The sequence below is a fragment of the Lampetra fluviatilis genome, chromosome 1 (genome assembly GCF_964198595.1).
Source record: "Lampetra fluviatilis chromosome 1, kcLamFluv1.1, whole genome shotgun sequence".
Classification (NCBI taxonomy): domain Eukaryota; kingdom Metazoa; phylum Chordata; class Hyperoartia; order Petromyzontiformes; family Petromyzontidae; genus Lampetra; species Lampetra fluviatilis.
Genome location: NC_136275.1, coordinates 39,028,747 through 39,052,251, shown reverse-complemented (window position 1 = coordinate 39,052,251; position 23,505 = coordinate 39,028,747). Strand labels below are relative to the sequence as shown.

Here is a 23,505-nt window from a genome sequence, read left to right as displayed (position 1 = left end):
ATGATCGCCCGAAGGGCTCTGTTTTACCGCCCACAGTATCCGAGCCCCTGACTGCTGACATGAATTGCGACCCCGACCGGGCCGACCCTGCTGTGAAGGAGCCCTCCGCTCCGCTATTGCTTACCCTGCCGCCCAGCGTGCCGACCACGGAAAAACAGGAGGCAGTTTTTGTCGCCGGTCCAGCATCGTGGACTCGCTCCAAGATGCTTCGATTTCGTTGAATTCCCCACGCGTTGTTTTTATGCCCTTGTTTTGCTGCCTTTGTTCATTTATTATTTTGTTCATGGTTATATGTTGTTATGGGCCCTCAGCCTATTGGGTGCAACCCCTCTGCACACACACCACATGCTTCCCGCGCATGCGTCTCCTCATTACTTGGTTCATCTCTAGCCGGGACGGCTAGTCTTTTCATTACGGGGGGGGTGATGTAATGAGAGAGTGCCATCCAGGGGGTGCCAGAGGGTAACAGGGACAGGCACCATTACGTAATCAGCATCCAATCCGAAGGGGGGATAATATCTGGGCCAGGGAGGACGGGCAGAGTCGCACAGAGAGGTTCTGGAACCATCGGGAAGGTTCAACGAGAAGGCGTGGCTAGTGGCGGAGCCTAGCTCTGCCGGGGTGAATATAAGGAGAGGGAGGGGAGGACTCATGGTCGGTGTGGGAAGCCTGGGTTCCGGACCGCATCGCTGCTCATCCCCTCCTCGCCACGGGCCACGTGGTGGAACCTCCAACAGAATTCACCCCTCCTTCTGGCACACCGTCAGTCAGCGGCGAGGCCGGGAGAGTGAAGTGAGCCAACAGGGGTACTCGGAGAGGGACGCCTCGTCTACGGTGTTGAAAAGAGGGAAATCACCCAGAGGGGGAGGGAGCGAAGCTGTGCCGTACTACCTTTAATTAAAGAAGCACTCTGACAAGCATTGTCGTGGATGTCTTTTATTACAATTATGCAAAATAAAAAAAATGGTCAACATATTTCTAACTACATGACTTTACCGAAAGAACCAAAGAGTATGGATTCCTGCAGTCACGAAAGCTTCAAATCAAGATTGGTCAACATAGCCATTGAGTCATCTGGGAGTCAGATGACTAAATTTCAGTGTGATACAAAACCATGGTCAACGTCACTACTCTCTATTTCTACTGCAGTGTTTGCTAGGGCAGACTACTGTAATTAGTTTAACACATAGGGTTTCGCGACCAATGTTATTTTTAATAAATAATTGTTTTTGGTTATATTACGTAAATATAAATGTCTTGTTAACTCACCATCACCCGACAGAGCCAATTGGTAAGGTTTGTCCCGTAAACAAAACGTTGCAATTAGCTACTACTTCAGCACACGGGTGTATTGGAGAGTAAACCCACAATATTTACAATTTGAGTATCATGACGTTTCGCTGGTGATTACAACCAGCCTCATCGGGCAATTTGCCATGATTGTGATAAACCTTACTCATTGGCTGTTTCGGGTGTTGGTGGGTTAACAACACATTTATATTTCCGCGATATAACCCCCAAAAAAACCTTTTATAAATAAGACAGTGCCTATTTTGAGATTGCACTGTTATTACATTTGTTCGGATTTTTATTTTCTCCTTCAGCTGGAGAAACCCCTTAACAAGCCATACAGTAAAACGTAATGCATTTCATAATCTCAACAGTTATTGAAAAACCATGGCCTAAAACATGAAAATGCCATTCCAATCACATTCAAGTTTTGGGAATGGTACACCGGTTAGAGATTGAGGCGAGGAGAGGCAGGGTGGAGTCAGCCGTGGATTGGGATGTGATGGGAGACATTTTGCTGGTAAGGGAGAAAGCTTATGTGGAAATTGAAAGGGGAGTTGAAGGTTGATGGAGGGTGGAGGGTGACATGGAAAATTAAGAGCTTTCTCAGTAAACACGCAACGTTTGGCCCGTGTAAACAAAGTTTTTTGGCCCAACGTTCAATGTTTACTGGGTTTTTGAAAAGTAACTGGATTGGTAAATATTTTGTTTGGGGTTATGGAGAAAATCGCATGTAAAAAAAATTATCAAGTGTACACAAATGTTAAATGTCAAATTTTGAAGGTCAAATGTGAAGTACAGTACTGCAAACCTCTACGTGTGCTTCTGACACAGTGGGTTAATGGTGGTATGTACATGTCCTGTAAAATAATATTGCCACACGAAAACCCCATTCCTGTATTCCTGTAGTTACATTGACATACGGGAACGCAACGGTGGAATTAATTCACAATGGGTTTTAAAGCACCCGAATCTAGCTTCATCAGCCTCATAACTCCAGCTCAAATCAATCACACGCGAGCACACACCTTGGGAGGGGGTAAAAGGGAGGTTGAGCATTGAGGACATTGAAGTGTGTATAGCCTGTCCCTCACCCCACCCCCTAAGGGGTTAAAAAAAATCAATCAAATGCTCTCCAACAGTGGCAAGCCAGGACTGGAAGGCAAAAAAAATCAAGAGGAATGTAATAAGCCGAGAACCTCTTCCCCCCCCCAACCCACACGGCCACTCTCCCAGCAACTGTTATCTTTATTTTTTTCACTTGCGGCCAACTCCTGGTGGAGAGTACCAACGACGAGGGTTGGGTGGGGCTGGGTGGTCTGTGCCCTTTGTGAGTAATGTTTGCGGTTCGGTGTGTGCCGCAAAAAGTGAAGCGGAGTCACCAAATGGCAGTGTAAAAAAACTCCATTCCTATTTACTTCAGTGTATCAAGATCAATCCCGTTAATGTTTCCCCTCTCTCTCGCGCCGTCCCGTGTAATATGTAAACCAGTCGAGGTTAAACAATGACGTTTTGGGCGGAAATAATTAAAGAAACTGGACTGTTGTGTGACAACAAAGCGGGTTGTTGTTGTGTGTTTTATATAATCCATTTCAGTCGCCTTGTCATCCCAGGAACAGCCTGTCTCTTGCGGCTACCAGTTTGAATAGACCCGACCAGATCGAACTGGTTGTGACTCGTTTGGACAAGCCCTGCTGCAAGTAGAGCACATCGCTATCTAGGTGTGTTATGGATCTTCCTACACCGGCTGCAAAGGGACTTTTTGATGTTGTACGAAATTCGAGTGCCATGTTTTTGGCCTTAACAAGCAGTGCACACGGGGTTTAACGAAGTACGCTTACTGTATATGAATGCAACTTGAATTACACAAATATATAGCAATTACACAAACATGCAGTTCTTCACTATTGTACGGGAAAAAGCACAAGTATGCGAGTGTACAGTATTCACAACCAATGTTTTTAGAACAACATTTTTCGAAAAATTAATGACATACTGTATACGTGGCACAGTGGTTAGTCCTCTCTGTACTATGAACCAGGTTACCTGATTTATATTCCAGGCCTCAGCTAACATTTGTGGTGAGATATCAACTAATCTCGAGCCAAAATGTCACAACCTGCACAGAACAGTACAGTGAAGTATGGTCAAACAACCACCATGACGTGGTATGGAGAGGCCTTCAAGCATAAGTACTGTCAGAGATGAGCTCGACTCTAGGTTTTGTGGTCTGGGCTTGCATTCGATGGTACCTCATTACATATTTTAGACATGAACTGCATACTCTGACCTGTCTTGATAGTGGAGCAGATAGCATGAATACTCGTTGAAATGGTGATAAAAGCACCAAATTTGGCACATATATCATTACATAATAATAAAAAAAACAGCCACCTAACAAAGAGGCTGCTATTTATGGTTGTGGCCATTTTTGTTTCATTTTTCCAGCCATCTTTGTCCCACGACCTACTGTTAAATGATTCCCGTGAAAAAATGCACTTATCTTCACTATAACTACTTTAATGATTGTGACATGCTCCTTGACACTTTGAAGGTGACTTCATATCTGTGGTTCAGATGCTTGCTCTCGATGTTGACTGGCTTGCTCTGCAAATTGCCCGCAGTCTTTCTGCTCACTCTTGAAATGTTTTGTGATAAATGAGCTTGAACATATGTTCCCTTGTCATTTGTGACATCCTATTAATGTAATTCCTCATGGCATCAGTTCAGATCTAATTTACAACTAGATTTGTTTTAGACACGAGGCAACTCTCTTCTTCCCTATTTATTCTTAGGCAGTAAAGAGTTCAGAATGTTTTAGTTCTAAATCAGCAGTCATATTGGCTATTGGAGGAACTTAGGGTAATGTAGTTGATAAAAACTTGATAGATTATGACTCGAGAATGAAAATTGTTTAATCTCATTACACAGTGTACACCTACCATATAACATTTCAGGGTACTTATTTGCATAACGTGGCGTGTTAACACGGCTGACAAATATATTGTAAAAATATACAAAACACCTCTTATCCACGGTGATATGGGGGACCAATATTGCGGAATTTATTATCCCTGGAAATTGTATTCCTGTAATCCACAGAGTATAACATTGTGGATAACCCCGTGCGTAATAGGGTGAATTTGCCACACAATTCCTTTCTGCAATAATCAGGGATAGGTCATTCTCATCATCAGCAATGTATATATGCATTTTTTACTTCTTTCACACAGTACGTAGCCGACCATGCTAATCGGAAGTGCAGCAATCCCTCGATTAAAGGCTGATCTCTACCAGAGATTTACATATGGGTCCTGAGATGACTCAGGAGTCGATTCTGGAACCCCAAACCCACCGGTAAAAGGTGCATTACCTCGCGAGCCCGTTGCCAGCAGAGGGTTATTTCCCTTTCCTTCTCTGTTTTCAGCTTCAAGGGCAAAACGCTTCTCATAGATCCAATAGAGGTTTTTGGGTTCTCATGGAAGCGGACCACTGCCAGATGGATGATGTATCACCATTGAGGTTGATTTACAGCTTTCCCCTCCCTCCCAGCTTGTGATGTCCACATCAGTTTTCTTTAAATATGCTTTTAGTGTGTCCTTTTGTTGCATTTCCTCTGACCACCACAAGATCTCTGACCATGGGTGAGCTGGGAGCAGAGGGATTGTTTGGGGAGATGAGAATCTGGCATCTGCACACAATGTCCAGTCCAGCGAAGTTGGTGAATGAGGATCATTGCCTCAATGTTGACATTGGCTTTAGTGAGGATGCTGGCATTAGTGCGGCGGTCTTCCAAATTGATCCAAAGGATTTTCCGGATGCATCGTTGGTGGTACCTCTTCAGACTCTTAAGGTGTTGTCGATAGGTCACCCAGGTTTCTCAACCAAAGAGGAATGTAGAAATGACAACTGCATTATAGACCTGTATCTTTGTGTCATTCCGTAGGTAACGGTCAGTTAAAACATGTCGGAGCAGTTTCCCAAAGGAAGCACTTGCGCAATGGATCATGTGCTGAATCTCATTGTCGATGTTAGCACTTTGTGAGAGGTGGCTACTGAGTTAAAAGAAGTGCACCACTGTCTCCAAAGTCTGTACCTCGATGGTGATCCGTGATGGCTCATGTGCAAGACCTCAGGCAGGCTGATATAGCACCTTTGTCTTCTCAATGTCAAGTGAGAATCCTAGGCTTTGGTAAGCTTGAGCAAAAAGATCCAGTGTGCAATAAAATTTTGGTGTGGACTGCAGGATGAATTTGCCATGCTACTCCTCTTCATCCACAAAAAAATTGTGGGTAATAAAGTGAAGTGCTTCAAGGACACGTGTCCCCTCTCTGTATCCCCGTGCAACAAGAAACGGAGATACAGGAAAACACACACATATGCAGAGACACGCACAGACACAGAGACACACAAATGCATTGTGACACAGAGAAAGCGATGAAGGCAGTGAGACAGAAAACACCATTTTCTGTTAGTGGGCTTGCAGAAGAGATGATGGAGAATGGTCAAGAATAATAACGGAGTGGCAACCAACGAGTGCATCGCATCCGTGTGTAGGTACACCGAGGGGCTTGCGCGATAAAATCAGTTTATGTACAGGTTCTGGAAAAATTGTTCTATCACAGGATCACTGGAGAGCTGTGGCATGTGAAGGTCTTCATCCAGCAGTAGATTGACAACTGGTGTTAGTGGCATTGGAGCGCCAACCCACCAAGCAGCTGGAGATGAGACATGTTTCTAATAATAATCGTTTTTTTATTCTTTGGTTCTTTCGGTAAAGTCACATACATAGAAAAAAATAAAGTGAATAAACATAAAAAATAATACTGTAGCCTGGTTCTTAATCGGAGTGAGTGTACTGGCAGTCTATAATCTAGACTGTAGCAATGGTTATTAAGCTGGGTGAGTGTACTGGCAGTCTATAATGTAGACAACCTCGGTGAGCGCACTAGCAGTCTATTATGTAGACTGTAGCCTGGTTCTTAACCTCGGTGAGTGTACTGGCAGTCTATAATGTAGACTGTAGCCTGAAAAATATAAATAGTAAAAAATAAAAAACAAACAAAAAGCCACGACGTTTCGATCGCAACACAAGCGGTCGTCATCAGGAAAAGGGGGAGTTAACCTCTAAAGGCAAACTGTTTATAAAGGTTTGGAGATGGGCGTAGCCCAAGTGTCTCAGCAGCACCAGCAGCATGGGCGGGGCAGCTGATGCCCAATGCAGGAGACAACAACGACACCGGCAGTGGCACGGGCAGTGGATTGGCATCAGCTGCCCCGCCCATGCTGCTGAGACACTTGGGCTACGCCCATCTCCAAACCTTTATAAACAGTTTGCCTTTAGAGGCTAACCCCCCTTTTCCTGATGATAACTCTTGTGTTGCGATCGAAACGTCGTGGCTTTTTGTTTGTTTTTTATTTGTTTTTTTTCAGGCTACAGTCTACATTATAGACTGCCAGGACACTCACCAAACTTAACCAGGCTACAGTTTACATTATAGACTGCCAGTACACTCCGATTAAGAACCAGGCTACAGTATTATTTTTATTATTTCTTATTTTTTATTCACTTTATTTTATTTTTTCTATCTACGTGACTTTACCAAAATAACCAAAGCATATGAATTCCTGCAGTCACGAAAGTTTTAATTTAAAACAATAGTTTTCTATTAATTGTTTTGTTGCGTTTAAACAAAAAAATATGATTCTTTCAACGTGAATTGCCGAATGAAGATAACATTTTAAGTTGTTCATGTTAGAAACCACTGCAAGACAGTTTGATTTGTGCCTAGGGGGGTGGTCTCGGGGAGGCGGCTGTGAAGGCGTCCGAGTGATAGATGTCCCTTCATTCATTGCGATGAGCTTCGCATTTTAGCTCCGGCGTTTAAGACCCATTCAGGGCGGTGAAAACGGCGCCCATGGCTTTACTGACGATGTCACAACGCTAGGTTGCACTGTGCAAATATAGCAGCTCACGGCCTACACGTAGGTGGGTGTACGACGGTATGTGGCCGCTATTGTACAATATGCGGTGTCTTGGTTGCCTTAGCTAATTTGCTGAGTCGTGTCAGCTGATCTTTAATTATTATTTAGGCTTTTGGCAGTGTTGAAGGGGTGGTGTAGTGTGGACTTGAAGTTAATGGGGACAGCATTTGAGTGCTTTGTTGTTTTGTTTCGTATTGTTCATGAATGCCTACTGTTGGTAGATAAGACAGTTACTGTATATCACTTTCACGGGAAAGCCAATAACACGACGAGGTTTTTCTTAATTATAACACCATCTTTTCAGAGGTCACTCACAACAGCCCCACCTAGTGGAAATACCACGAGCCGCCACTGATGTTAGTGCACTGCATCACAAACTCGACACCCGAGTTCGATTACTCTTCTTAATGGCTAACAACAGTGGTGATTATCTGAACAAGTCCTGGGTTTCCCAGAGGTCGACTCAGATTGAGTGTTTGTTGGGGTGTATGGTTGTGGAAGTTTGAGTGTTGAGGTGTATGGCTGTGGAAGTTTCAGTATTGATGTGTATAGTTGTGGTTGAGCAGTCGTGGTTGAGAGGTCGTTGTGGTGAATGGTTGTGGTTGAGTGGTTGTTGAGATGTACGGTTGTAGTTGAGTGGTTATTGTGGTGTACGGTTGTGGTTGAGTGGTTGTTGTGGTTGAGCGGATGTTGGGGTGTATGTTGTGGTTGAGGGGTTTTTGTGGTTGTGGTTGAGCGGTTGTTGTGGTGCATGGTTGCATATTTGGAGTTTGCGTGTCTCTCTCTCTTGCCCCGTGGTCACGTGGATTTTTATCTGCGGGTCCTCCGATTTTTCCTTCCACATTTAGAAACATGCATTGAGATTATTTTGCTGCTGTAAATGTCCACATGATTAGCCACTTTATTTGTGTGTGTTTTAAGTTATTTGTTTACCTTTCTATACTTTTCACTCCTATCGTGTTTTTGTATTGTCTGTTGTTAAAGAGTTCTGACCCGCCACTACTGGACATCTGGGAAAAGAGCGTCATAGCTCATCAGATTTCTCCAGTATAAATGTTCAGATTGATATCGAACGATAAATATATATTATAACATTACCATTGCCATTGCATTCTACTACAGGACGTGATTTTTTTTATAACCTCTTAAATATGGTTAAATATTGTAACGATATGATAAAGATTAACATTGCATTGTACAATAACATTCTTAAAATGGTTAACATTGCGACTACACTTCAACTATTATGACGTACACGACATAACTGTGCTTAACTCTGCCACGCGTGCTCCATTCCCGCGTGCCTCTGCTGCTGCTACATTCCAGGCAAATGTCATGCCGGTGGACACCATAAGCCAGGGTGTCCACCGAATCATGCGCGAAGTTTTCTCTTCTCTCCTGAAAAGAGAAGTGCTGCTGCAGTAGTCAGTGTCGGATTAAGCTCGTGCGGGCATATGTTATAAAGGGGCCTCTAAATTTAAAACAACCCATAAATATTAAAACACATACATTTTTAACTTGCATAGTAAAGTAATTATATTTTTTTAATTTGCTATACAGGCAGATAATACGACAAATCGCTAATCTTAAACATCCAGTCGTTCATAAAAGTTCAAGGCAGTATAGTACTATAGTAATAGAGCAAGTGCAGAATCACTGAACCGGAATTGATAGCTTGAAAGCATTTAGCGCGGGGCCCTTGAAAGTGCGAGGCCCGTGGCATATGTAGCTACTTTTGCTACGAGGATAATCCGGCACTGGCTGCAGTAGGAGTAGGTGAAGTCACATTACAGCCGATTGGCTGGTGGAGCTGGAGTGATGGCAATCCAAAGCAAGGGTCGAGTACCCCGTGCATGTCCGCGAAATGGCTGCGGACTTAACTTTTCTCACTACGCATTTTCGGTGCGTATGCAAATCGCCTCCCGACTGTGCATTTTCACACAGTCCTTCTGTACTCAGGTCCCTGGTACGCTGTGTAAACACCAGCAATGTGGGCACAAAGAGAGCTTGGGAGTGGTTATGGCTACAAACCCTCTTGTGTGTCTTGTTGGGCTTAATTGGTACTCGCTGTAACTTGTCCTAGCAGCCTGTGAAGGCTACATTGGGGATATTTTTCTCTGTGAGTGAGCCTTTGTAGAGTGGAGAGGTGGTGTAGCGGTTAAGCGCACTGCACTATGAGCCCGGCGACCCGAGTTTGATTCCCGTTCAGGCCCAAGAGCAGTGATGGTTATACTGAGAGTGGTAATAGACAGACTCAGCCTCAAATCAGGATCTGGTGCGATGCATAAACGTCGTTACTGGGGACAAAAAGGCGGCCGGGCGTTCTGCTGGTCACGCACCCCCTTGTGTGCTTTTCCGGCCTTCATAGGTACTTGCTAACAGGACTTGCCCCTACAGATTGGTAAGGCTACACGGGGGGTCTTTGTCCTTGCCACTGTGAGGCTGAAGTACCCAGGAAAAGTAATTCTCATTATGTATATTTGAGGTAATGCCTACACTTATATTCATTTCCCGTTTATCTTACATATCAGAATCAGAATACTGCAGGAATCCAATGAGATGTAATTTTTTTCACATGTCCAGTAGGGGCAGCTCAGAACGTTACAAGAACAAGAAATACCAACACGATATGAGTGCAGAGTAGAGGAAATGTAAACAAATCATTTAAAATATATACAGCATACGAATCCAACTATTATTTTGCCAGGGAAGGCCCACTGAGCTATTAGCAATTTTTTCAGAAGCAACCTAGCCACAAGTGATATCTCAACGAAGTGGCTCATCACGTGGAAATTTATTGCAGAAAAATTGTCTAAATGCATATTTATAAATGTGGAGGGAAAACCGGGAAGACCCAGAGAAAAATCCACACGACCACGGGGAGAACATGCAAACCCCAAATATACAGGCGTCAGGGTCGGGGTTGAACCCCCGACCTCCTGCATCCCAGGCGAGGAAGATATCATCACACCACCGTGGTGCCCCTTAAAGAACGTATATAAATTCAAATTGCATTAGTACATCAATTATCAAGCTTGGGAAAGGCAGTAAAACAACAGTCCCAGACCATACCAAGACAACACACAGTCCTTCAATAAGTTCATAGTTTAAAATTTAAATTATCGATACATTGTTAAGATTTTAATTTACAGATCACATTGACAAATGTGCCTGTAGCCAGCATTATTCTTCTGCTTGAGAATATTTATTGAAGGAAGATTTATAATGTTAATGGAGAAATCAAGGCTGTTCCAAAACGTTGGTGATGCAGTGGCAAAGGCTTTGTCACCTATTCCAATTATTGTTCTTGGGAGAGTTAAAATTCAATTAGATGAACGTCTTAGGTTTCCTGCATTTGACAATGGGTTTAACGAATGAGCTAAGTATAGCGCAGAGTTGTCAATAAGAATTTTATGGATGAACAGGGCTCTCTTTAGATTTATTTTTGCATTCCACCAATCCAAAATATTTTTATTTCACAAATACAACTTTGACAAATAAAAGTATTTGGTTAGGTTTATACTAACCACATATATATGCATTGATTTAAAATTATTCTTATGCTCATGCATTTGAGCATGTGCTCATTGCATACATTAAGTCAGTATCTATTACAGTGGAACTCCCCTTATCCGTGACTCTTATTTAAAACTCCTATTATGTGTGGCCTGTATTTTTAAAAAACTAATTAATCGATTCTTGAATGTAATCATCACTGCAACTCATATGGAGGGTGGGGGGTTGCTGAACTGCCTCATGCATGTAGTCCTACACCTAACCTTGGATGTGGACATACAGAACTCCTAAATATTAAAACTCGCATACCATACTGTATTAGGCCTTGATTATGGGTGTTTAGGAATAAGGGGGTTAACATAATTACCTACACCTTGTTCTATATATACACCGTAAAAGGTTTTATCTACTTATCAAAACATCTCATTAATGTCTTAAGGAATCCATATTGTTAGCTTAACCACCCCTCCCCCACCTATCCGTCTCCCCTTCTTTGTATGGCTGACAAAATAATAGGGTCACAAAATTCTCAGATAAAACAAAACATCCCCTGAACATTGGGAGACGCTGGAGCCTTTTAAAATGCAGTTGCAGTGACGTATATTGTTATCTTTATAATTACAGTATATCAACATAAAAAAACCTCCACATGTAAAAAAAGCTCTGCAGATTTTGCAATTCATTTATAGCATTAAATATGGTAATAAGAAATGAAGAAACGTGAGAAGCTTTGAGTGCAGGTGCAGACTAAAGATAAATACACGAAGGGCAATTGCTGTAGCTGCTATATGAGCTGACACGTATCCTAATTTGTTAGATTTTTCTGTTCGGGTTTAAGAAAAAGTAAGCACTGTAGGAGAGGGCAGATCAGCGAGTCACGAGCACCATTTTGAGACGTGAATTATCATATTCTCACTCATGTGGTGAAATCTTTGCAGTCAGGCACACATGCAAGGCGAATTTATTGCAGGTTTAATGTAAATATATCTTTTCTTTTACATTTATTAGCTATGAAGTACTACTGTCTTGCAAAATACAAAACAGTCAATTGTACGAGTTCTTTTTTCTATAGAGAATTCGCTGTTGCATAAAATGTTATAGTGATATTGTAGTACTGTACATAATGTACAGATTTTTTTAAAAATGCAAACATATGCTTTATGACGATACGAGTGCTTAGACAGCATTATTTGAAATGGGTTAAAATATTTTAACCTGTTTCAACATCTTTCAAAAATAACATTTTAAACCATTATATATTTTAAGCCCGCTGTGAATTGCTCCCTGGTAGAGAGTCGCGAAAATCAGGAGAGGGAGGTTATTTATCTCCCAGAATAATGGGAGCCTGTAAGCCAATGCCGGTGGTGCAGCGTTCAACAAAATCCGACGTGGATCGTGGGGAGCTTGTCCAGCGCCACTTTGTAAGCCAAAAGTGTTGACTTAAATAACATAAACAAATCAAGCATAATGCGCGTCACCGTTACGATGATTTGCTCTTCCATTGCAACGATGTCTTGTACGGTCTTTAATATATAGTAATTCCATCGTACGTTTTTTTTAGAACACCGGTTCAGGTTTTGCTTTTCACCTTGAAAAAAAAATATCCCTCAGCCGGTTCTAGCCAGTTTCAGCTTGTATAAGCTAGCACTTTAATCCCCAGACTCCAAACTAGAGTACAGTATAATTACATTCTTTGATTTAAAATGGGTATAATAAAAATCCACATCAGTTGGGGGTTGAGAGGAAAGGGTTGTTTTTGATGGTAAGTTTAGATCCAGACGCATGAATACAGCGGCATGGCATATGCAGCTAAATATTCTGAGCTGCTCAGTGTATACGTGGGTATTGGCGCATTGAACATTTGCTTATTAGTATGTAACAACAGAAAAATGTGCAATTCAATATAATGAAAACATGAAAAATATAATATCCCTTAAGACTACTGAATTAAATCCTAGAATGTACAGGGTGGTCCAGATGTGTTGTGACCCCCATTTAATTCTCTAAAGCTTCATATTTTTAAAGTAAAGATTTTTAAAAAAAGAAATTAATATGCAATGGAAATATTTTAGGGGTCAATTAATTGGGGGTCACAAGTCATATGGACCACCCTCTATATTACTATAGTGTGATTTTTATTGGGATTGAAAATGTCCACAATTTCTACTACAGTTAGTAAACAGTTTTTTCAGGAATTTCCTAAATTACAGGTTTGCGAATAACTTTGATTCTCCAAAGATCACTGTCACATTAAAGATTTGTTTTCCCAAAATAAGGCAGCAACTTTGAGCTCGTGACGTCTTTGATGGTTGATATCCAGTAAGGAACTGGGTACATCCCCAGCCGTGGTCCCTAAAGACTGGGATCATAGTAATTAAAAAAACACTCCGTGTGTTAATTACCAATGGGGCTCAGGGAGAAAGGCTACGTGCCATAGAAATTAAGCACGTGTAATATCAGTTGATGAGAATTATAGCACTGATCAAATATGAATGTGTGTTCATTACAGTATTATCCCTGATTTAGTTCAATTATTTTTCTCATTAAAAGTATATGAATAAATCCGGTACTGTACTGTAAGCGCTTTTGAAAATGTATATAGTCAAACCTCAGCGAGCCGGACTAACAGTGAAGGGCCTGAGTCCGGCTATCTGAAAGTCCGGCGAACTACTACAAAAATGGAAATAAATTTCAATAAAATATAAAAAAAACCCTATAAATCCTGGCCAGAATGGGAAAAATCCTGTGGCGGCCGTGTAGAACCAGCCGATACCCTGTGAGAACGGCAGAGATGTGCTGATCCAAATCGGTTTGTTTGTCGTTGACCACCAGACATATGGCCAAAATAGTCTGATTCAGTCATTTAACCATTCCAGCCATTTGTGGGTAGTAAGGTGAAGCGCACAACATCTTGCTGCCAAAAGTGTTCTTTAATAAATGGGGCAAAAATGCCTCTGTTTGGTCAGCAAGTGTTCAGGAGGATCCTTTTCTACCACGTACCCATTTACAAAGACCCTGATGATGAGGGAATTCTGATGAGGGAATTCTTTTGGGATGGATGGTGGTGGGAGTCAGGTTTTAGGTCGGCATCCATATGAGTTGCTTTCCTGTAGACAGAGTGTCTCATTGAGCCATCTGGTCTCTTTTCAATTAGAATATCCAAAAATGGTAGCTTGCCATCCTTGTCCACCTCCATGTTAAATTTGATGGCTGGGTGTATGGATTTATGTGGTTGAAGAATTGGTTCAGAGCTGGTCGGCCATGTGGCCAGATGACGAACGTGTCTGAACCAATTCCTCAACCACATTCCATACACCCAGCCATCAAATTCACCATGGAGGTGGAAAAGGATGACCATTTTTGGATGTTCTAATCGAAAAGAGACCAGATGGCTCAATGGAAAACTCTGTATACAGGAAAGCAACTCATATGGATGCCTACCTTAACCTGACTCCCACCATCATCCATCCCAGAAGAATTCCCTCATTAAAACTCTACACCATAGAGCTCGATGCATCTCCTACCATCATCACCTAGCCAGTGAACTGAAACACGTGCACCAAGCTTTCAAGATGAATGGACCACACAATCCGTAATCCGTAAAGCTACCACCCCAACCATTGGGAAAGAACCATCTGAGGACCCAATCAAAACCATCACCTTGCCATACATAGCAGGGGTCACCAAAAAGATTTCCAAAATCTTGAGCAAACACAAGATCCAGGCTCGATTTAACACAGTACATAAAATTTGTGATCTAATCCCATCTGTGAAGGATAGGATCCCTGATATGCAATACCCTGGCATCTACAAACGAAGCTGTGTCTGTGGCAGTCGTTACATTGGGGAAACTAAGCTACATGTCTCAGACCGTGTTCGTAAGCATAAGGCAGATTTGAAACACGGTAGGACCAACACGTCGGCCGTGGCTGATCATTGTTTTAATGCGGTTGGCTCACATGAAATAGATTTCTCTAAGACGAAGGTAATTTGTAAGCCCACTGGCTATCAACAAAGATTCGTTCATGAAGCCATCCATATATACAGACACAGACACAATTTCAACCGAGAGGATGGGTACAATCTCAGCAATCATTGGAAAGACATCATCAACCAGTTTAAGTCATAACTGGCTGTGATGTTCCCATCCTGCCACCTTCCGATGCGATGTTAATTTTTATTATGTTTTCCCCGTTGGCTTCGGCTCTCCGATTTCACATAAACAGGTTGAATTTCTCGTGCCAACGTGGCCACCTCTAGACACCGACCTTGACGTCGCGGTGGCTCTGCAATCTTACATTAATATGATAATCTCTCACATTAACATAGCCACCCGCGCACTCGTCATGGAGGCCGCTCTCCAATCTTACATTAACATGCTAATTTCTCACATTAACATCACTAGCCCCACCCACTTCATTTATTACCCTAGGACTACACCCATTTTAAACCTATAAAACAGTCTGCATTCAGCAGCTTTCCCCCTCTTTCATCCTGATGTTGATCGCTTGTATTGTGATTGAAACGTCGTAGTTATTTGTTTATTTTATATATATTTTTTAAATTAATTTGTACCTATCTATGTGACTTTACCGAAAGACCCAAATAATATACATACATACATTTATACTGGATACAGTAATGGACTGTAAGGGAACCTTGGGAGTGTGAGTTGGTGAATTGCGGCTTGCTCAATCCGGGCAATCTGATACCCATTCCAATGCTTAAGGCCCTCCCAGGGAAAAAAAATGCTAAATCAGGGGTGATGATCAAGATCTGGCTCTTTTCGAATTGAAGAAATCTCTCATGGGTTTGAAGGATGCCTCCCTCACCGTGGCCTCCTTTACCAAACTGGAATCAGTGCATGACGTAACTAGAATCGGTGCATGGAGCTGGATGGCGGGTCGTCTATTTCTGCCATCTCCTTATGAGCGGCCTGCTGGATGGACCTCTCTTCTCCCGGTATGGCCGAAAACATAGCCAGACCATTGTCATTGAGAGCAATTGGTAGCGCCTTGAAGGCCTCCTCTTCCGACCACTCCAAAGGCTCTGTATGTTGCCTCTAACCGGTGTACACATACCTCTAGTTATCCATCAGCAGCCACCAACCTTTAAGAGGAATGAGTCACCAAGGCTGTCTGGATAATCTTGTCTCCAGCTGCTCGAGGGTGGAAGAAGCCAGGGACAGCAAAGACATCATGTGTATTGGTGATGGCACCGACCCAGGAACATAGCAGGAGTGGTTGGAACCGTTCCTCACTCCATCCTGGGGTTTGCTGCTTTCCTCTGCAATCCATTGCAGAAGGCAAGTGACCGCCTCTACTAGCAAGTCCACCCTTTATTCTAGCAGAGGTCGGCCATCCCAGGTGGCCCCTGATGCAGGCCCCGGGGTCATTAGAGCTGGTTCTAGAGCTGGCTCTAATGACTCCCATGGCTGCGGGGCAGTCACAGGCGTCGGCCTGGGGAGGAAGTCTAAGAGAAGGGGAATCTCTGGACTTGACTCGTCCAGCACCTCCATCTTGTCTCTCTCCTCCTCAACCTCCCAGACTTACTTGGACTCTCTTCGGTGGGGGTTTCATCGAGTAGGACAAGACATCATCCCAACGTTGCCACCAGATGGCAGGGAGTCCAAATGAGGCAATGTTCAGGTAAGGAGTTTATTCAAAATCCCTCACTAGAACACACACGCATTCGGAAGCAATCTCTCGATAACCCTTGTGTTGATGTCACTCCTGCATTTGATCCTCTCCCATTTCTTCTGGAATATCCTGGAACCTCCAGCCTTAATTAAGTTATTCAAGGCATCCTTATGTGCCCCTTACACTTGTATTTTGTATGTTATACTAGAATGTGATTGCCCTGTGCCACACATGGCAAAGAGCGGCATTAGCGGGGTTTTAATGTACCATGCTGGTAAGTCGGTAAGAGGTCAGGGTAAGCTGGGAAACTATCATAGGCAGCCTGGAGATAATGGAGGAGTCTTGTAGAAAGTTGCATGAAGGTGGCCAATTGAGTTTGCTTCTAGCTTCTTGCATCAATAACACAATATCTTGAGTATGATATGAATGGGGGAGAGCCAATCAAGTGGTAGTTGGGCTGGTTCATGAACAGGACATAGCCGGTTCCTGTCAGGGCTTTTTAACCTATGTGTTAAGAGTGCTCAGGACATTAATGCGGGTTGTGTCCTGCGTTTAACGGTCCTCAGGGAAAGTGGGACATGCCTTGGTGAGTTGTCTCATCTCTCGCTTACTCTATTGCAGTTCCCACCTGACAAACAAAGGACAACTGTGCTCTCCCCTTGCACAGGGGCTTCTCAACCTTGAGTGAGACTCATGTGTTTAGTGTATTTTTAGTCCGTAGGTACCCTTAGTCTATTGTTTTAATTCGTTAAGCAAGTACCCATTGTCACAGGAAGTTATTAAAGAGTTATTTTGTTGAAGGCAATGATGCCTCTGTTCGTGCTACATTACCCAAGTTCCAGCAGTGTTGTACAGTACATACTCACATTAGATCGGTGGCAGTGCTGATTTAGCTAACAACCTACTACTGACCACGCTGCCATACGGCCCGGCCCAGACACGACCCTGTCCGCGTTGTACCAACGGCGTCGACCGAGACAGTCAACTACTGTCCAGCTGCACAATTATCGGGCGAAGGCGGCAGCGATGAAGGCGGCGACGACGACAGCTACAACGAGATGAGTCCACTCCCAGAACCGGCAGCCCAGAGCTCTCGCTTTCCGCTGCTTATATTCCCCTCAACGTGGCTTGGCTCCGCCTTAGCCGCGCCTCCCTTCTCAAACCCATCAGAGGGTTCCAGGGGCCTCCCTATGAGGTATACCGTGACCCTTGCCCCAGTTCCTCTGCCCTGCCGGCACACCCGTGTATATGCTCAATGGCGTGTGCGCAAAATGTCCACCTGCAGTTGCAGCTGCTGTACAGCAGTCAGCGCTGTGTCACTATACATGTATAAACAAGGCTAGCTGGACTGATGTGATTTGTTTGAACAAAAATCTTGATTTTTTACTTGGATATTAAGTCTAAAAAGTGCAAAAAACGCTTGAAAATAGAGCCATATCGAAGATTTGCACCATTGTAACCTTATAATCTACTTATTTATTGTGAATTAATTGAACTGGAGCTCATGTGCTTGCACTTTCCTTGTAATTCGCACATTTTTTGTAGACTAATGGAATCACCTGGCTTACTCCTGTCATAATTCACGGCACATCACATTGGCACAACTTTTTTCGCGAATTACGGGACTACTTTAGCGATCTCCTACGGATTACAGGTTCCATGATATGGTTATGATTTATCACCTCTAATTACTGTATTAAAGTCCTGCTTGAAATGGTGTAGGTGAGTGTGAAATGGCGTCACTCAGTCTGGCCTTAATTGGGGGTGGGACACAAATTGGCCAGTCAGGACAGGCTAGGTGGTGTGGGGTGAGGGAGTAGTCAGCGGTGCTATTCGTGATTGGTGTCAGGTATTGCCAACAAAAAATAAGGTTTAAGATAACAAATTTTAGAGGTTCCGATTGGAGGACGCTGCATATGCCAAGTTGATTGATAGGAGCCAGGAGGCGACAGACGGTCTCTGGACTCCACGAGGCGACAGACAAATGTCTGCCGCCTTGCAACAGGCAGCTGATTGGCTGCTAGGGAGAGAGAAAGAGCCCGTGATGGTGGGAATAATTTTGTGGATGTAAGCGGGCGCCACTGGGTATGGGGAGAGACAATCTATGCCCACCACGACCAAAGGACTCCCGGAGCAGACCAGCGACGACTGCCGGGCAGGCGGCTACGGGACCAAGACTGCAGGTGTGTTGAGTTATTCAACATGCGGTTGGCGGTGACAGCCAAGTCCCGAGACCCTAGCCACGTGGAGTCCAGAGACCGCTTTTTGAGTGGATACATCAAAAGCGCAGATGTAAATGCAAACCAAGACACTACTGTTTGGTCCAGTGAATCCTTGAGGCTGCACACGACCATATTCTTAGGTTTTTTCGGTAAAGTCACGTAGGTAAAACATTAAAATTAATAAAAGTAAAATAAAATAAAAATCACGACGTTTCGGAGGCAACACAAGCTTCCGTCTTCAGGTGGAACCGTCACAGCCACGACAGCTGTATCAAGTAAATGAGAGATTGCAAGAGCTACTACTCCGTATATATAATGGTTGGAGAGGGGGAAGGGTCAAGTACGGCACACTTTTTATTAATATGGTAAGGTGAGGCTTAAGAGGCTGAGCCTTTGTTATGGAGAGGCACGGTTTGTGACTAAGCCTGGCCTACATAACAATAGTGTGAAAAAAGAAACAAACTAAACATGGTAAAACAAGCCTGGCTGTCTATCAATAACCTGTAATAGTTGTCTGTCAAATAAGATGGTCCAAATAAGTGTAGTTAAATCTTTTTTGCATGGTTAATCACATCTTTCCAATGATTACTCAGTTTGTAACCATCATCACGGTTGAAATTATGTCTGTGTTTGTATATTTGTATGGCTTCGTGTACAAACCTTTGATGGTAGCCAGGAGGTTTGCAGATCACCTTGGTCTCGGAAAAGACAATTTTATGAGAGCCCATCGAGTTGTAGCAATGATCGGCAACGGCCGAAGAATCAGTTCTGCCGTGTTTCAGATCTGACTTGTGCTCGCGGACACGATCAGAGACATGACGTTTCGTTCCACCTGAAGACGGAAGCTTGGGCTGCACACGACCTTGACCGCAGATTGGTGTTCTCTGGATGTATGCTGCCTCATCCTATCACCCAAGAGCGGGGCATGCGTGAGGGTTGGTACGAATGGTCGTCGTGTTTTCTGTATAAGTTTTATCACCATGGTGCTTTGTTATTGTGAACACACAGGGATGCTGTGTAGATGTGTGTTCTTCAAGTTTTGAGAAGTAGTACTTGGTGTTCTGTGATTTGTCGACGCGCCGTGGCGATACGCAAGAGTTTTTAAAAGTCTGTTATACTCAGTGTTGTGTAATTGTTGACACGTGGGGGCGTGATGTAGATGTGTGACGTTATTATCTGTCATTGTTTGATTCGCGTCCTTGGACAAAGTGTCTCAAGGCATAGTTAATAACTTCTAAATCTCGTTAAGACTGTGTATTCCTGATGGAGTTATTGTCCACTTTTAGGATGCCGTTAAAGCACTTTGCATTGGTACCCTCTACTATTGTATTGTAAAGGGCCCTGGATGCATTGTAAAGCATCCTGGAAAGAGCACTATATAAATCCTAAACAGAATAGAATTGAGGGAATTGCATGGGAAAGAAAATAGATCTGAACTCCTCTTCCATATTAATAAAAAAGAGCAACCCTCACACTGCTGTATTATAGTACTCACTTTTCACACAAACTAAAGCCACTTGCTTTAGCTTTGTAAATGTGTATTTATTAGATGTTTATGCTCACCACTATGGTATACATTGACATCACCCAAACTGTCTAAACTCATCAGGCCTCCGGAGCTGTACAGGTTTAGATCTGGATAGTATTTTAATCAATGACCATCATGCAAGTTAGTAGAGGCTCTGTGGTATGGTGGCTCTAATCTAGCAGTGAATTGGCAAAAAGGGATGGACATGTAAATGTGTATTAACATCTCACATCCAATATGAAACAAATCTTAGCGAGATTTTAATAAATCACAATTCACTAATATTCAGAAATGCATGTTTTCATGTTTCTAGGTATTGTGCAACCTTTTTAAAACTGTACGGGGGAAGAGGGAAATAAATACATGTAAATTTAACTCGGATAATTATCCCGACCACGGAGATTCATTTGCTGATGGTAAAAAAAGATCAACGCGTGAAAATATCGCATCATGTGAGCACCCAAATGTCCACAGCTGTCTTTGTGAATTACCAAAGCAGCTGCAACCAGATTGAACCGGTTTTCTACTCTTGTTTCCTGTTATTTTCCATGGCAGCAGGCAGTACTCTCTACCAGGGAAGGCGTTGCTCGTGTCAGCGTCCGCCGCGTGGCTATTATACTGCCCAACACGATGGAAAAAAAATAGCATCCACTGACTTTTTTTGTTGCATTTACGTTCAATGTACGTAAAAAAAGTGCTAATTTAGTTGTGTATTGCTGGTGTAAAAAGCCTCAGTACAGCTCGTGAAATGTACTGCATAATCGTAATTTATTCGGTTATGACATACTGTGTATAATTGTCTTTTTTTTATTACAGCAGATCACGAGCTTTTCAGAAACTTGAATAATATTAACTTGAATAATAAAAGCATTGTTTACCCAGGCAAGATCAAAGCACAGAGTACAGATTGACCCCAATTACACTCATGCATAAAAGCATCTGCAAAACATATTTATGTTATTTACCAAGGCTGGTTGCACTTAGCAACCTAAGTGTACTTTAACTGAAATGGCAAAGGGAAAACTAAAGTATGTTATGTAAATCTGCTTGTGGGAGCCTCCGGGTAGGGCATGAGGTGTAACTGTGTCGTGACATGGCCGCTCTGTTCTGTATGAACCAAATATTTGGATCGTTATCTGTTGCTGGCTGTCGTGTGCAGGAGACAGCAATAGCCTTGTACTATTTTTAAATGTTCTTGTCACCGATTACAGTGAGTATGGTTACCGAGTAACGTGGTTGGCGTTAGCAATGAGTCAGTTTCCCCATGTTCAGCATTTAAAACAACAAAGAACCAGCAGGGGCCATTTTGACTTGGAAGGAAAATAAGCTTAGTGACCGATAACGAATGTGACTCAATTCTTGTAAAGGCAGCTTAAGAGAGAAACAAACAAAAATCCCCACCATAACGTGAATGATTTAACTAACCCACACGAAGTGTTCGCTTCTAGTGAGTTGGCTAAACCGATCTATGGAACTGCTGCCAAATGGATCGTCTCTCTCGCTAGTCACGTGCCAACTCAGCAGCAGCACCACCACGTGGGCGTTGCCCTGGGCAACGCAGCGGGGGGGGGGGGGCAACGGGCGAGGGAGGGGGGTGAAGCAGACACGAGGCCTCATTATTGTTGCTTCTGAACAATGGCTATTCATCTTAACGCAGATCAATTATGTTAATGTTAACTGCCGCCGATTTAATGTCACACGACAATAATAGCAAGCGAGTGTTGTTTTTCGATTAAATATTGGTTCTAGCAACAACAACAACAAAAAACTAAATTTTCCGTCAACTGCATTGTGGAAGACGAGTTTAGTCCCCGGTTGCGTCGTTAATACCGATTCGATACCCACACCTCAAGCTCGGCATTCTCATTTTACAACCCAACACATAAGCCCCCCTCTTCCCAGTCTAACTACTGGCCCAGGGCTGTGGGGGAGGGGCGGGGCTGTGGGGGAGGGGCGGGGCTGTGCAGCTGCGCCTGTGGGGGCGGGGCCCCCGGTACTCTCTACCAGGGACCTCAGCACGCAGCCGGTGCACCCCTCTCGCTACCCCCCCCCTCCACCACCACCACGCAATGAAGTGGCGGCTTGTGCGGTGGTGCAGGGCGTCTCACTTTCTCCTGGAACGAAGACCGCGGGCTTCGTTAACAGGAGCGAGGTAGTTTTGGTGGGGGGGGGGGTCATTTGGTTCCGCCCATGGCTCCTCCGTGCTCCTGGTGAGCAATGCACACAACCACCAGCCCCATCCCCCACTCCTGGGGCTGTCATGGTCAGGACGTGGCCGGGCAAGGCGGGGGTGGTGGTGGTGGTTCACAGCATTGGGTGGTGATGGTGATGGGGACTGGGTGATGGTGGTGACTGTCTCTCTACGCCTGTGTCGGTCTCCACCGCCTGCCTCTTGGGGCGGGGTTCGAGCGATCGCGCGGGGCAACAACAACTCGTGGAGTGGTTGTGGGGTGGGGGGGAGGAGAGGCTTTGCTGGTCTGCTGTGCCCACAACTCCCTCCTCTTCTTCCTCGCCTGCTCCTCCCTTACCCCACGCTCTTCCCTTTGCTGTCCACATTCTTCCTGCTGTACCACCCCCTTCCTCCTCCTCGCTCCCCCCCCTACCATCGCTTGCTGTCTCTCCGATTCCTCAATCTCCCGTCACCCAACCTCTTCTCTTCTCTCGCTCCTCCTCCTACCCCCCAACCACCACCACCCTGGCCGTGTCTGCCGATGCTGTCCACACCACCACCACCACCCCCCACTGCTGTCGCCACCGCGTTCCTTCCCCCGTCCGCCCGCCGGCGTCACTCCGACTGTAGTGGTGGGGCGGGGGGAGCTCTACACCACCACCACCACCAACAACAACCAAGCAAGCAACCACCTTGCCTCGGGGGCTGTAGCGACAACAGGCGGCGGCTTTTGTTGTTGGCGAGAGCACGCGGGTGGGTGGTGCTTACGGCGGACGCTGGGGGTGGTGTTGGTGTGTCCAGGTTGTTACAATGGGGGTTGTGGTGTGGTTAGTAGTAGTAGTGGTGGTAGTGTTTGTGTGTGTGGTGCGCGTTTCGAGGGTTTTGTTGTTGATGTTTAAGTTGTTGCTCGGCTGTAATGCACAACTGGCTTTGTAGTTGAAATGGCACGTGCGTGTGCAGCTTAGTTGTGGAAGGTTGTGTTGTGTCGGAGTGGCTGTGGAAGCTGTAGTTTGTTAGGAGGAGGGGTGGTTTGTTACTGTAGTCGGGTTTAGTTGCGAGACTGTGGTGGTGGTGGAGTGGATGGCTTAACGGTGAGCGAATGTTCGTGGTTCCACTCTGCCCCCTCTCTTTTCACTCCGTCCTCCCCCTCTCGCG

General features: G+C 44.2%; 1 protein-coding gene across 4 annotated transcripts in view; it reads left to right on the top strand.

The window, feature by feature from the left end:
• Positions 1 to 458: 458 nt before the first annotated feature.
• Positions 459 to 23,505, top strand: part of LOC144935624 (uncharacterized) — a 59,495-nt gene continuing 36,448 nt past the window's right edge. For 2 of the 4 annotated variants that reach the window (XM_078862449.1, XM_078862447.1), the window contains exon 1: positions 22,247 to 22,390. The gene's annotated coding sequence lies outside the window, so the exon portion shown is untranslated. Of the gene's footprint in view, positions 463 to 22,246; positions 22,391 to 22,444; positions 23,104 to 23,505 lie in introns of those variants that run through there. The other 2 variants (XM_078862453.1, XM_078862448.1) reach the window with 2 other exon arrangements.